This window comes from Gekko japonicus, unplaced genomic scaffold, assembly GCF_001447785.1.
Source record: "Gekko japonicus isolate JY-2015 unplaced genomic scaffold, Gekko_japonicus_V1.1 scaffold251, whole genome shotgun sequence".
Taxonomy (NCBI): Eukaryota; Metazoa; Chordata; class Lepidosauria; order Squamata; family Gekkonidae; genus Gekko; species Gekko japonicus.
This window is the reverse complement of record NW_015161956.1, coordinates 803142-817983: the sequence shown is the minus strand read 5'-3', so window position 1 is coordinate 817983 and position 14842 is coordinate 803142.

Sequence of the window (14842 nt, the reverse complement as noted above, 5' to 3'; positions counted from 1 at the left end):
GTTCTATGTAGAATAAACTGGCTTGTCACATGAAAGCCACTTGGTTAGCAAAGGCACAGTACTCTAATCAAGAAGCCCAGCCATGATTTCCATTACCACCAAGAGGAAAGAACCCTGCCTGCCTACCTGCTCTAGAAGCATACACGTGAGTTCACAGAACAGACCGAAGCTGCATCTGCCAGTATGTGGAAGTCAAACACGCTGTGGTCATTATTGTATACATGCACACATACATGTTGGATATCTGCAGCACTTGTGTGATAGCTCCAAGCTTTGTTCTGCAGCTTAAAAAAAAAAGTATTGGATCTTATGAACCATTAAGGAAATGAGTTCATGGAAGAGTCTTCCTTCTCCCTTCAGCTTTCTGTACTCCCTGAAAGCTCCTCATGAGGATCTGGGGACTCTTGGAAACAGAATATGGGGCAGTGGGGGCAGTCCAGTTCAAAGGAACTTGCCTCCCTCAACTTGTTTAAGTTTTCCTGAAAGCAGAGCAAGCACTCCCAGAGGAGATATGTGGGAGTGATTTCTGCTGATTCCCAGCAGCAGCCTCATTTACTGCATCCTACTCTGTTCCCAAGAGCCAGGGGCCTCCTTCTGGGGCAGCTTTTCCAGATTTTCAGGAGTGGCTGGGAGCTGCAGAGGAGAGATTCATGCCATCAGTCTGTTCACAGTTCATTGGATCCAGCCCAACCTCTACATAATACTGAAACTGGCTCATAGAAATTATTTGTTATACGACTATGGCATTTTAATTGGTCCTAATAAAGAGAATGCCCTGCTGTTGCTGTTTGAATTCTTCTGAATTTTGGAGGCTTATGTGACCTTCAGCTCATTGATGTTTGTATAAGCATGGTATGGTCCAATAAATAACCAGAATAAGCTTGTCTGCCGTCAGTGCTTCGCGTGTCCAGACCTCCCCACTTTCCCTCCCTGTATTTCCATCTTTGCTGTCTGATTTCATTGTCTAGTTTGATACTCATATTCAAAATTTGGTTGGGAGGTCAGGGGTAACTATAGCCAATTAGGAGAGTGACAATGGAAAAGCTTCTCATATGACAACAGTATTAATTTTTCATAATCCTGACCTGGGTCAGATGTAAAGGTTGATTACCTTTTTAATACTGCATGATAGGCAAAACAAGGCATTCTAAGAGGCACGAAGTTCAACACGGACATCTGATCCTTCCTTTAGTCTCTCTATTAGCAGTTTATCACTGCCTTCTTAATCCTGAGCAAGGGGATTGTTGTGTTATTAATCACTGTAATAATCTCATTCCTTGGTTTCCATTCATTGGGACTGAGTGACTGACATTTAGTTTTATTTTGAAAACTGCTTTTTTTCCTCTTTTCCAAATGATTTGCTTTGCATTCCATTTCTATCGCTGAGGAAATAAGGCACTAGCCATGTGTCCTGTTGCCAGCTCTTCCAACTGCCTGAACAATGAGAAAATGGGAATCATCCTTTCTTAAGTAACTTGATTAAGTAGAATGGTTTCATTGAGGGAGATGAATTAGGCTCCCCTTCTGACACCACTAATGACAATTCCCATACATCCTACAGCAAATAGTTTAATAAGGTTAAAAGATCAGGATGCCCCCAGGATAGGTCCAAAGTCTTTGCCATTCTAAAGACAGGGGTGTGCCTGACCCTTTTCCCACCCAGAAATGCCAAGAAGACACTGAAGTAAGCCAGGGTACAAAGTTACTTTACTTGGTTTTAGCTTGCTCATTGGAAGAGTTGGACAGATGTAGCATTGCCCCCATGCTCAATTTTTACTTGTAGGCCGGGGGGGGGGAGCAGGGGAGAAGAATGATTCCCCCTCTGTGAAGACTGTGCCACTTTATACCCTGGGAGTATCCTGATTACAATAATCCTCAACTGCTCTAGCTAGGAGAGGCTCTTCCTGGTCACAGGCAAAGTTCTAGCTGTGCTTAATAAATAAGTTTGGCTTCGCCTTTAGCAACTATGTGAAAACAGGTAATGTTCAGGGTAAGCCTTTCTTTGTGTACAGATTCTGTGCTGAGCAAAAAGTCACCTGTTGAATGTCTGCCCTGTCATGAATTGTAAATATGGAGAAATACACATTAAAAGCTTATCATTGTTGTTGTTCATTGCTGAATGCAGAGTCCAGCTGAGATTTTAAAAATGAAACCATGATCTTCTTCCTACTCCCTTCTAGAATTCAGATTTTTTAAAAATAATATTTTCCTGTAGGCCAGCCTCTTCCCTCTCATATTTACTCAGTTAATACAGTTGTGCTTATTTGGCATGTTTGAGCCAGCTGGGAACCTGAACATTGAAACATTTAAGGAGAGAGCTCAATGCTGGGATGTTGTGGTGCCTTTTTTTTCCTACCCAGGGTTTCAGGCATTCAGAATTTTAGGCTTGCAAGGTTTCACCCTTGAAAGGTTTCTACACTGACCCCAAAAATGAAAGATAAATAGATGTTTCCTCAGTGTTAAGAGGTAAGACTTTGAGCAGATGTAGGCTTTTGGATATCAAAGAAGCTGCTTTAAAACTAAATGTAGTACTTTAAAGTACTATAAAGTAAATATATATGTTAATATAGTAACATTAAAGTTATGGCATTCTATCCGTCATTCATTACCTTTAGTCTTTGTCCAGGCTACTGGGCCCTTTGGCAGCTTTCACCACCTACATCTTCATGAACATACCCCAGAGCCTCCGTCCTCTTCAGAATCAGAGGCCTTTGTTGGTGCCCTCCCCATCTGAGGTTACATGGGTGCCAACCTGAGAAAGGGCCTTCTTGGCTGTGGAACCAAGTTTATAGAATTCTTTCCCCTGCAGATCATTATTTGTTTCATTTGGTGCCCCCCCCCCATTCAATCTCCTTCATATGTTTGTTGGGTCGTTGTTTTTAATTGTTTTTATATTACGTGTATTTTTAAAAAAAACACTTGTTTTAATGGTTTTCATTGTTCTTTGCCTTGGAGACACTATGTTGGGTGGACAGGCAGCATACAAAGTGCCTTTGTTTTATTTACACTGCATAAAAAGGCAGCATAAATAAAATAAAATACAGAGCTCCTTGCAACGGTATATAAAAACCAGGGGAAAACACATAAACTACTGTGACATGCACTATGTGGTCAGATTTGAGGGATTTTGTGGAGATAAACATGGGACTCCACCAAAACCATGGAATAAGATGAAATGCGGGCCTTTGAAAAACCATGTACGGGTAAGATGGAAAGGAGTGCGAACCAATAACCCTACTAGTTGCCTTCACTCCTTGCTTCCCTAAAAGAAAAAAGCCCGTTAAGGCACAAGTCAGTTTAACTAATGTTATCTTCGATTTTGTGGTTTTTTTGGGGGGGGGGGGGACATGGACAAAACAAAAATAGCTTCTGGATAAATTTAGATCTGGGGGGGAGGGGCAGATCTTAGTGATGGAAGGGAAGTGTGCTGTCACTTAGAAGTGTTTTGGCCCCAGGGAACATGGGAAGGACAAAGGCTTCCCTTACAACAAAGAAAGAAAACAGTCCACTTGTCTGTCAGACATGTGATAGACATTATCAGCAGGATTTACAGATAGAACTCCAAAGAAAGGTTTAAGTTGTCTTTAGAGAAGGATCTTTTAATCTTTAACAAAACAAACTGCACTTTTGCCTGTGGGTTTCAACAAAGTTTAGTGGTGGTGGTGTTGTTTTGCTGTCTCTCTGTTTATGGACACAATTTTACCAGTAGAGTTGCTACAGTTATGCAAAACTCAGCTTAAGAGGAATTCTTGTACATATGTGGGTCTGCAAATTCACTCATCACAGTTGCCATGGTGAACTCTACCTTCCAATTGCTATAAATAAATAGCATTTACTTTATTTGTTTGTTTGTTTGTTTGTTTGTTTGTTGGATTTTTACCCCGGCCTCCCAGCTAAGGCTGGCTTTAGATTGGGGAACAGGGAATACAAGCTGCATGGCAGGAGAAGCTGACTGAAGGCAGGCTGTGAAACATAGCTGTAGGTGAATTTGGACCATGATTGGCCATTAGTAATTTCAAGTGCAGCCCAAAGGCCTGTGAATGGGCATGCCTTCAAACAGGCTGCATACATAGTAATGTCTTTCCAGGGGCCAGGCAATGCAGAGGCACTGGGATAGGGGGGTGCTGACAAGGAGGAAATAACCAAATAGATTAGCACAAATCATGGATTGCTTCATATGCCTGATAGATGACAGTGCCAGCCTAAGCAGGTCTACTCAGAATCCTACTCAGGTCTATTTAATGGGGCTTACACCTAGGAAAGTGTTCTTAGGATGGCTCTGTAGTTCTGTAGTTCAGAACTGGAATTAGCCCCTTCCAACTCTATGATTCTACGTTCATTTTTATTTTGGGGTATTACTTTGAGGAAAACTCAACTAGTCTTTTATGCATATAAAAGCTAGAAAAGCAGAAGGAAAGAAGAAAAAATAACACAGAATATCTGGTTATGAAGAAAGTGCACAGGACATAAGGCTGCAGTCCTAAGGACACTTTACTGGGAGCATGCCTCACTGAAAAACATGGGACATTTCTGAGCAGACCTGTTTAGGATTACTCTCTTAGTTAAGAGCACTGCATAATTTAGCATGTGTAACTGTAAGGGCCTGTTAAAATCAACAGAAGAGTGAAGTGCAACAAGTTTATTAAACTACTCTCTTTCCCTCCCCGCTTTGTCATCCTTATGAATCAAAAGAAAACAACAACACTAGAATCGATTTTCAGATGTGTTATGGAGGGAAGTCAGTCACCAAAGTTTATTTTCTGTTTGTAAGCCCCCACCCCACCACACCCTTTACTTACAGTATTATAGTATTTACTCTTACAGATCTTGCTCAATGGTCTCCACAGGGAATCACACACACTTCTATAAAAATATTATATATGATTTTGACCCTTTTGGCCCTTCTATCTTTTATGTCATGTCCTGAAGCTTCTTCCTTTTCCTGCTTTTTATTCTTTGTAACATCCAGCCTGATGAAGAATTCTAGTGAGCTTGAAAGCTTGTACAATAAGAGATGTGCGACAGGCAAAAATCCTTTCAGTTTCTCCTATTCCATATTTTCAAAGGCTTAGGTGGCCTGGTTCATAAAAAAGTGACAGCTCTAATCGTGGGAGTTAGTCCATCTGCCTTGTTTCTGCAACATGTGCAGGAAGGATGTCTCCAATAATTACAAGTCTGAGCTTGCTTTGTTTGTGGAGTATGTGTGATATTTTGCCTCCTAAGTTTGGTAGCAAGGTTGAAATGCCTGTGTGTTCTGGTTACCCAAATAAACAGATATGCTGTATGGAAACAGGACAAGCATTTATGAACACAAAACACCTGTGCACTTCTCTAGTAATATCATTTGGATGAAAGAAAAAAAAGTAGATAGCCAGGTCATAGACGGACTAGTAAAAGGAAGCTTTCCGTCTTCATTTAGCATTAAGAATGGACTGGAATATTGTCTAAGAGATCCTCTTTTTCTTTATGGACATAAGGCCACATTGATGTAACAAGGTGCACCTGTGCTAGCAGCATGAAGGGCAGGCTGTCCAATTATCTGTGGCTGGTGGGGTCACTGAGGGAATGTGTGGCATGACCACCCCCTTGGAGATGAGGCCATGAGAGGGTGTACCAAATTCACCCTCCGTAGCCCTCAGATTGGGAAGGGATAAGGCTGAATCTTCACCCTGGTCCACCTCCTCCTGTTGGAACTCTCCTTTCCTTCTTTCTGAGCTGACTCAGAAGAGAGAGGAGTAGCCCCTATTCCTTGTCGGGTTGCCAGGTGGGGCCTGGAGAGCTCCCAGAATTCCAACTGTTTTCCAGACTACAGAGATCAATTCCCCAGGAGAAAACAGTTGCTATGGAAGGCTGACTCTTTGAGGGGTGACTGAGGGTTGACTTAGTATTATATCTGCTGAGGTCCTTCCCTTCGCCAAACCCCACCCTCCCCAGATTCCACTCCCAAATCTCTAGGAATTTCCCAAACTGAAGTCGGTAACCCTGCTTCTTGGTTCTGGGCTGGAGTAGCTTAAATTTCTCCTTACGCTGCCTGCAAGAGCCCCCCCCCCCATTCATGGGGAACCAGTTAATCTCAGGTGTTGCCTTTCATCCCTGAAAAAAGGCTTGGGAACAGTCTTTGCCCCCTAGTGGCCAGCTTTGCTTTGGCCTCTTCCCAGGCTGCCATTCAGCTGCAAAGGCAGGCAGGACTTGAAGTCATGGCGTTAGGGCTGCCAAATCCCCCCGGGGGGCAGATTTCCCCCTGCTTTGGAGGCCCGATTTCCGCCCCCCCGGAATCGGGCCCCGGGCGAAACCCCACCCCCGCGTGCACGTCACAGGGAAGTGACGTCATGTCTGTTTTCCCCTCAAATGGCTGTGCCCCGCCCCCAGCGTGCCCAGCGTCATGACGTCACCTCCCTGTGAAGTGCATGCGGTGCGCACACGCCGGGAACAAAGCCAAAGTCCCCCGCCGGCAGGTAAGTCCGGACTTGGCAACCCTACATGGCGTTGCCAGCACACCATCCATTTTTGCCACCCTGAGGAAGTTCAGCCCTGCAGCCACACTGACTTGCCTCTGAAGCTGTATGTAAGCCCCATGTCCCCTTCTCGCCACCAACAAGGGGCTGTGGTCCTTCTCTTGCCCTGTGTTTGCCATGGTGGCAGGACTGGTGTCAGAGTCTCCAGCCAGCTCCAGATAGATGACTTCATGCTTTAGCTTTCTTTCCTTTTTTAAAAAACCTAGATATGATCACCTGAATGATAACACTAAAGGACTCTTCCTGTATCCTAATACTTTTCAATATTGGAGAATCATGAGCACAATCTGTCAAGAAGTTCTGCTGTAAGCCCCTTGGCTTTTCTGCAGCTCCCAGTTATTTTCTATGGGGCTTACACAGCAGAACTTCTTGGTGAGTTGTACCCAGAATTCTCTGATGCTGAAAGCGATTTGGACAGAACTAGAGATTACATCCTTCTGGCAGTGGATCATTTGTTTGTGGGACCACTTGCAGATTAGGTAATAATTTGGTTTTTTTATTCTGTCCCTCTTCTGATAAATGGGCCTGATTTGAATTATGGTGGCAGGACAGAAGAACTTGCCCATGATGCAACTTTGCATGAGACCAGCACTACCTTCTTTGAATAGCTGTTCCCAATGCAAGCTATATGTGCTTATTTAAGACAGAAATTTGTAGCCTGGGTAGGTGTTACAAGGGTGGGTTAATCAAGTTGCTTTGGATGAGTAGCAGCTCAATTCAGTTGAGGTACTGGACCTGTATAAAGTCAAATGGTAAGTTTTTCTGACCTGTTGCTGTCACATTTAAATGAGGCCTAAGTCATGTTGCTGTGTCATACATCTGATCCCCACTGAGATCTCAGGTATCTGCTCTGAGACAGCATAGTTAGGGATGAGTATGAACTGGGAAAATGTGGTGTGGTTCATGGTGTGCCCAGTTCTCAAACTGTGAACTGCCATGAACTTGAGAGGTTCATGATGCAGTAGAATCCCCCCCTGGCATGCTAGAGACTCTGAACTCACAGGAGATCTCCAGCTGACTCTCCTCTACCTGCCCTCCATGTTTGATGAGAATTGGATTTATGGGGTTTGAGTTATGGTCCCCCAAAGAAGGTGCCCCTATCCTCCATTGTTTTCAATGGAGGGAGGGAAACAGCAAAAAAGCAAGGGCAATAGAGGCCCAGCAAAACAGAATCACTCAATCTCTGCAGTAGAAATTGGAGGGGGGGGATATTTTTGCAAGCCCAGCAGAACCAATGCAATGTATAGAGTGCCCAGCAGTACCAGTGCAATCCAAGAGTGCCCAGCAGAATCCAGTGCCATTGTGACAATGCCAGTTCAACAGAACTGATGTCTGGCACAGAATCACACTCCAAGCAGGGGGGGGGGTTGCTAGTCCAGCAGAATCATTGCAATATACTAGTGCCCAACAAAACCCAGTGCCATTGTGGCAATGCCAGCTCAACAGGACTAATGTGAAGTACAGAATCACGATCCAAGCAAGGGGGTTGTCATGGGTCCTGGCTCCGCTGAGGCTGACTATTTTTCAGATGAGGAAGAGGCATAGAGCAACCCAGCCTCCTCTGGAGTCAGCCCAGAAGAGGAGTCTTTACCAGCACCTGAGGGAGAAGAGGCTCCAGCATCTGCGCAAGAGGGGAAGCAAGGCAAAGAGAATGAGGTGCAGTCAGAGAGAGAGAGTCTGGTCCAGAGCCTGGCCCAGTATCCCCAGCTGGGGACACCTCGAGGCCAGAGTCCCCACCTAGCTCACCTGAATGTCCCACGCACAGGGCATGCCAGCATCTGAATGTGCAAGAGAGAAGGAGAACTGCAAGACTTCAGCTGTTGCAAAGGCAATGTGAGGAGCTGTGAGACTTTGCAGACTGCCTTCCAGGGAAGGGAGGATCCGGTCATAAGCAACCACGCTCACCTGCATCAGTGCAGATGCAACCGTGTGATCTCGGAGCTTGTCCCGGCTGCCAGCCTCCGCTCCTTGCTCCTGAAAACTCGGACTGATTTCCTGGCATTCTAACCCTTGGTTCTGTTTCTCAGCTTGCTTTTGGACTGTGTATTTAGCTTTCAGTGAAGTGTATCTGTGGTGACTGGCCAGACCCAGCACAGGGGTTGGGGTTGCAAGCCCAGCACAAACAGTTCAGTGTACAGAATGCCCAGCAGAACCCAGTGCCACTGTGGCACTGCAAGCTTAAAAGCCCTGATGTCAAAGCACATTGTCACAACAAATCCAAGTGGGGGGGGGGGATTTTGCAAGCCCAACCAGTTACAACATGCAGAATGGCCAGCAGGACCCAGTGCCACTGGCATTGCAAGCTTAAGAGGAGTGCTAGCAAAGCACAGAGTCACAACAAATCCAAGCAAGGGGGGATTTTGAAAGCCCCTTGAAAGAAAATTGGAAGGGAACACAAAGGAACGTGGGCAAAGGGGGAGGAAACCCTTCTTGAAACTGACAAGACTAGTTTGAAACTGACAAGAGTATTTCTGAGGCTGGAGAATTTTGCCACACCAGTAGCTTAGAAGTTTTGTAAACATTTTGTTTGAATGGAGACAGTCTGTCTTGAAATGTATCCATTCACAAACCACCATGATCCACCACAAACTGCTTGAAAGTTCGTGAAAAGTTCATGCTGGTTGATCTGCCATGAACTTTAGTTCATGAACCATGGTCCAGCCAAAATTTGTCATTAACTTAAGCTCATGAGCTGGTTCATGCCCATCCCTAGTAGTGGTTAAGAGTGACAGACTCTAATCTAGAGAACTGGGTTTGATTCCCCACTCCTCCACATGAAGCTTGTTGAGTGACCTTGGGCCAGTCACAGTTCTCTCAGAACTCTCTCAGCCCCACCTACCTTACAAGGTGTCTGTTGTGGGGAGAGGAAGGGAAGGAGATTGTAAGCCACTTTGAGATGCCTTAAAAGGTAGAGAAAAGCAGGGTATAAAAACCAACTATTATTCTTCTGATGCTGCTCTGATTTCAGCCACTGATCTATAGCAGATATTTCTGTCATATTCTCTTGTGTGTGATTGCATACCAAGCTGCAAACTCCCAGCCACAATTTTTGTTGTGAATAATTAGTTTACCAATAAAGGTAAAGGTAAAGGTTCCCTTGCTCGAAAGCCAGTCGAGTCCGACTCTAGGGTTGCGGTGCTCATCTCCGTTTCAAAGCCGAAGAGCCAGCGCTGTCCGAAGACGTTTCCGTGGTCATGTGGCCGGCATGACTAAACACCAAGGTGCACAAAACGCTGTTACCTTCCCACCGAAGTGGTACCTATTTATCTACTTGCAATTTCTTGCTTTCGAACTGCTACCAATACAGCTGGTTATGTTATAAATATGAAATTTTGAAACAAGAGGAATTTATTTTTTTCCACAAGAATGAGCTGGTAGCAGGTAGTGCTAGTATTTATATCCTACAACCTACATTTATATCCTATTTTACAACAGAAAGGAAGAGTAGAAAGGTAGTAGACAAAAACATGAATGAAAGCTATTATTATCCACTGTTCCATTCAAAGCATAGGAAAGTGTTCCCACCCCCTTGCCCAAGTTATCAAGTTCAGCACAGATAAAACGCCTAGGAACTTACTTGGTAAGTTACTTGTATCCCTTCTGACTACAGTGTAATTTTTATTCAGAGAAATACAAATGTAATATCACATCTCAATTAACCTCCATCACAACCTGATGCAGTATTTTTTAATTCTGCATCATTCTTGATCTAGTGTAAGGTTGCCAATTTCCCACTGGTGGTGGGCAATGGTACCTCTAAGCTGTGGAGTCTTGTGAGCAAAAATTCTACTTTGTGAGCTACTGGCATTAAAGTTGTGAGTGAGCGATTTGGCTGCTGCATGATTTAGTTTGTTCTGGAGCCATCCCTCCTGAGCTCAGACAAAAATGTGTGAGCCAGAGGCTAAAAAACTGTGAGCTAGCTCACACTAACTCAGTCTAGAGGGAACACTGGTGGTGTGCAATGTTCCCTCTAAGTTGTGGAGTCTTGTGAGCAGAAATTCTACTTTGTGAGCTACTGGTATTAAAGTTGTGAGCGAGCAGTTTGGCAACTGCATAAATCAGTTTGTTCTGGAGCCATCTTTCCTGAGCTAAGACAAAAATCTGTGAGCTGGATGCTAAAAAATGGTGAGCTAGCTCACACTAACTCAGCTTAGGGGGAACACTGGTGGTGGGGCATCCCCAGCCCACAGCTCCCATTTTTCCATTTCCTCTTCTGTGGCCAGGAAGGGAAAATAAAGAAAAATGGCCATTGGGCAACATTGTGACATCACTGCCGGATGTGTCATCAGTCTGTTCTAGGAACTGCTAGAAACTCTACTGGAGGGGTCCCCAACATGGTGCCCACTGACATCTTTCCTGGTGCCCATCAAGTGTTCTTAGGAAGCCCGTGGGGCAGGTGAAGCTCTCAACCAGCAAGGATTCTGGTTGGCCACTGGAGATTTGATTGGCTGTGCAGATTTTTAAAAATGTTACTTTGGCAGCAGCTGCCAGCACAGCACAAGGATCTTCGCTGTGTGACTGAAGGTCAGCCACAGCAGCTTTTTTGTGGCTGGCTTCACCTCCTGTGGCAGCCATTTTGTGGCTGCCCCCACCACATTGTGTCAGAATTCCAAAGGTGCCCTCAAGCTCAAAAATGTTGGGGACCTCTGCTGTAGAGAGGTATGACATCATTTCTGGGATTTCCCCAGAAGTGATGTTACCCTGTCACCCGACAGCACTGCCCATGGCCCCACCCCACTTGGACTCCTACTAAGTATAAGTGACATGTGCACTGAGTTATGCCATTTTAAAAAGAAAATTTGCTGCCTTTTGCATGTTTGGGATTTTTGCTCTTTCTTTTAAAACTCTCAATATACTTTTATTGATTTAACTAAAATATTCATATGCTGACCTCTCCACATCCAAGGTAGCTCACAGTAGTCTCACTATTTTACTATTAGCAGTTTTGGAAGGCTGATATACAGCCATATAATGAAGAAGTCTATTTGTGAGGTTGTAGCTGTATTGAGGATTTAACTAATGTGATACTTTGGTATTCTAGATATGCACTAGAGTGAGAGAGATTCTGTATGATCATTATGTGACTCTGAGGGAAACCAGATCAGGTTAAATTAGTGTTTATGTTGGCAGATATAGATAAAAAATTACAGTTGCGGTGACAGGATTTATTGCTGCAGCTATGAAGATAACATTTTAAAAATGGTTATAATGGCTCCTTATTAGGTTGATTAGTTATTGTCTCACTTTGAGTCACTAATGTAGGCATTTGACTTTGGGACTGATATTAGTATGATATTAGTAGGTTATTGATGCAGTTTTAAATGTTGATGTTGCTCTTATTAAATGTTCTTATGGTAGTGTGTTCTTTAAAAAGTAGAATTATTAAGATGTTATACTTCATTGGTTGCATGTATTGTGGTGATTTTACAGTGATGTATCAATTGCTATGGGCTAATGCACTAAATGAATGAGTGAGTGAGTGGTAACCCCAGAGCTGCTTCTGGCTCTTATTTGTTACGTAACAATGAAACAAAGTAGTTGAGACGTTATTCATCCCTTTTATCCTGTGATCGTAAGTACTAGCAAAGTTGGATTCCACAGGTCCAGGGCCAGCATTTATCAGGGTTGGTTCCTTTGGGAAGCACTGGTAACTGATTTATGTTTTGTAATATTTACTTTATTTACAACTAGGAAAAAGGCTTGTTGTGGAAATAAATACAACGGCCTCTAGAAAGAGGCTCTGGGCGAGTGCCCCGGCCTTGGACACTCAGTGTCAATTTGCTGTGGCGACCTCAGCAGGGTATAATGACACTGAGTCCACCATTGTCTCCAGAGGAACTGATCTCTGCTACCTAAGGAACAGTTGTAATTTTGAGTGATCTCCAGCCCTCACCTGGAGATTGGCAACGATGGTTCCCCAGAAGGGAATGGTTGGTTTGGAGGGTGGAGTCTATGGCTTTGTACCTGTCCGAGGTCCCATGCCTCCTGAAACCTCACCCTCTCCAGGCTCCATCCCTCACATCTCCAGGAATTTCCCACCTGGAGTTGGCAACCCTATCTCCTTCCCAGCCAATCATCAACCTACCTTTATTTCCCCCTCACTCTTCAGCTTTCCACCCCCCACACACCTGCAGCCTCTCCCGTGCTCTGAAGCCCTGACTGCTACTCTGTTTGAATGTTAGAGGCAAAAGCCAATCAAAGCCCTGGTCACACGGGGGGGGGGGGGCATGGCCAAAGCACGGCTTTTCTGAGATCCCCTGAGCTGCCGCACAGTTGCTCCCCAGCACAATCAGATGCCGGGGGAGAAGAGAGCGAGGCAGCCGGCTGCGCATGTGCGCGCATGCGCAGTTTGGCCGGGAGCCTCGAATGCTGCAGAAGATGAGCGCGCCGGCAATCCCACGGCCGCCCTTGCTGCAGAGCTTCAGGTAGGTACTGCTCTTTTCTAGGTTCTTTTTTGCTGCACGTTTCCCCCCGGAAAGGACGGATTGGGGACGGGTGTGCTCCGCTTCCCAGATGTTGTGGTGTGACTGCACCCATTTGATGCGCCCACGATCTGTTCCTCTTGTGGGGCAAAACCTCCCGTGTGACCGGGGCCCAAGTTGCATATGCAAACGAGCTCTGTGTTCTGAGACAAAGGCCAATGAGGCTGCATATGCAAATAACCTCTGTGTTCTGACTGGCTATGGGGGGGAGAGGAGCAGCAAACTGTTTAGAATGTTGGAGGCAAGACTCAAACAATGCAGCCAGTGGTTAGGGACAGATTCTGAGTGACACACCAGGGTGCCAACCAATTCCGGAGCATGTGGAATGTTCTAGAGAAGTGCCACCACCATTTGGCTTTTATATATAAGGGAGACTAGACCTGTAGAGAGCATATGGAATCAAAGAGGCCCTCCTACAGAGTAGCAAATCTACTCACCACATGAAATCCCCAGAAACAGAGGAAAAATTGAGAGTGGAGTCTAGTCTAAGGATGGGCATGAACCACATTTTTGCGGTTCAGTTCATGGTTCATGGCTAAACAACAAAATCAGGGGTTTCCAAACAATTGAGTGGCAGGGACCCCCTCCTCATTTTATCACCCTCCTACATTGTGTACTCTCAGCAAGTAATCCCTATGATGTAGGTAGGCCAAGAGAGAGAGTGTCAGGTCCAGGGAGCTTCCCTGGGAGAACAGGGATTTGAACATGGATTGTCCAGATCCCAGTCCAATACTCAGACCACTGTACCATACTGGCTTTCTGGCTTGCATCATTCCCACACCAATTTTGCACCATGCTTACACAGTTTGTGCGACCCACACAATTTGTGACCCATCAAACAAAATGCAATCCAGAAATCAAATATTGTGGATTCTTTAGGAATTTGACAACCCCCCCCCCCCCCCGTCCTGTGCAGATAGTACAAACAGGAGGTTTATCGAGCCCCGGTGGCCACAGAACATAGTTGATGGACTGCCTTTGGCTTAGGGTTGCCAAGTCTGGGTTGGAAAATACCTGGAGACTTTGGGGGTGGAGCCAGGAGAGGGCGTGGTTTGGGGAGGGGAGGGGCCTCAGCACAGTACAATGCCATAGAGTCCACCCTTCAAAGCAGCCATTTTCTCCAGGGGTGCTGATCTCTGTCGGCTGGGGATCAATTGTAAAAGCGGGAGATCCCCAGGCCCCACCAGGAGGCTGGCAGCCCTACTTTGGCTTCTTGATTCATGTGCTGTGTGGGCTTGGTTTACCTGTAGAATGTTGTCTTCCAGCTTTGTCTGAAAGTTCGTGTGCCTTTTGGTTTATATTAGCTCCCACTCTTTCTCTCTGTGTGTGCAAATTATTCTGCAGAAGTGAAGGGATCTAAGTGGAATTATCAATACAATTTACTCATTGCAATGCATATGGTTCTGTTTTACTTTTGAATGGGAATTCCTATCAGCCAGCTTCTAGAGATGTATTTTAGTTGCTAGATGCTTACAAGCATTCTTCCATCTTAAAAGACTGCATTTTTAGAGAATACAAGACAATGTTCAGGTTATTATTTCCATTTACTTTCCCTAAAGTCTTGTCTTGGATGATGCCTGAAGTCATCTGTTCATTTTTTTTCTCGAAGGCAAACAAGCTGATATCTGTTGGTTAATGGGCATTCAGCTAAAATCAATCTCTTTATATTTATCTGTCTACATTCTCAAAACCAAGATACAGGCATTAGGTGTTGTTTCCCCATTTTGTCCCTTCATCATACATGCTTCTGGGCAGGACTGCTGAGAGCCACCATGGTCCCCCAAAGATTCCATCTGCCCACCCCCCCATGACCCTGATCCAAACCAAATATCGTAACAAAACCAC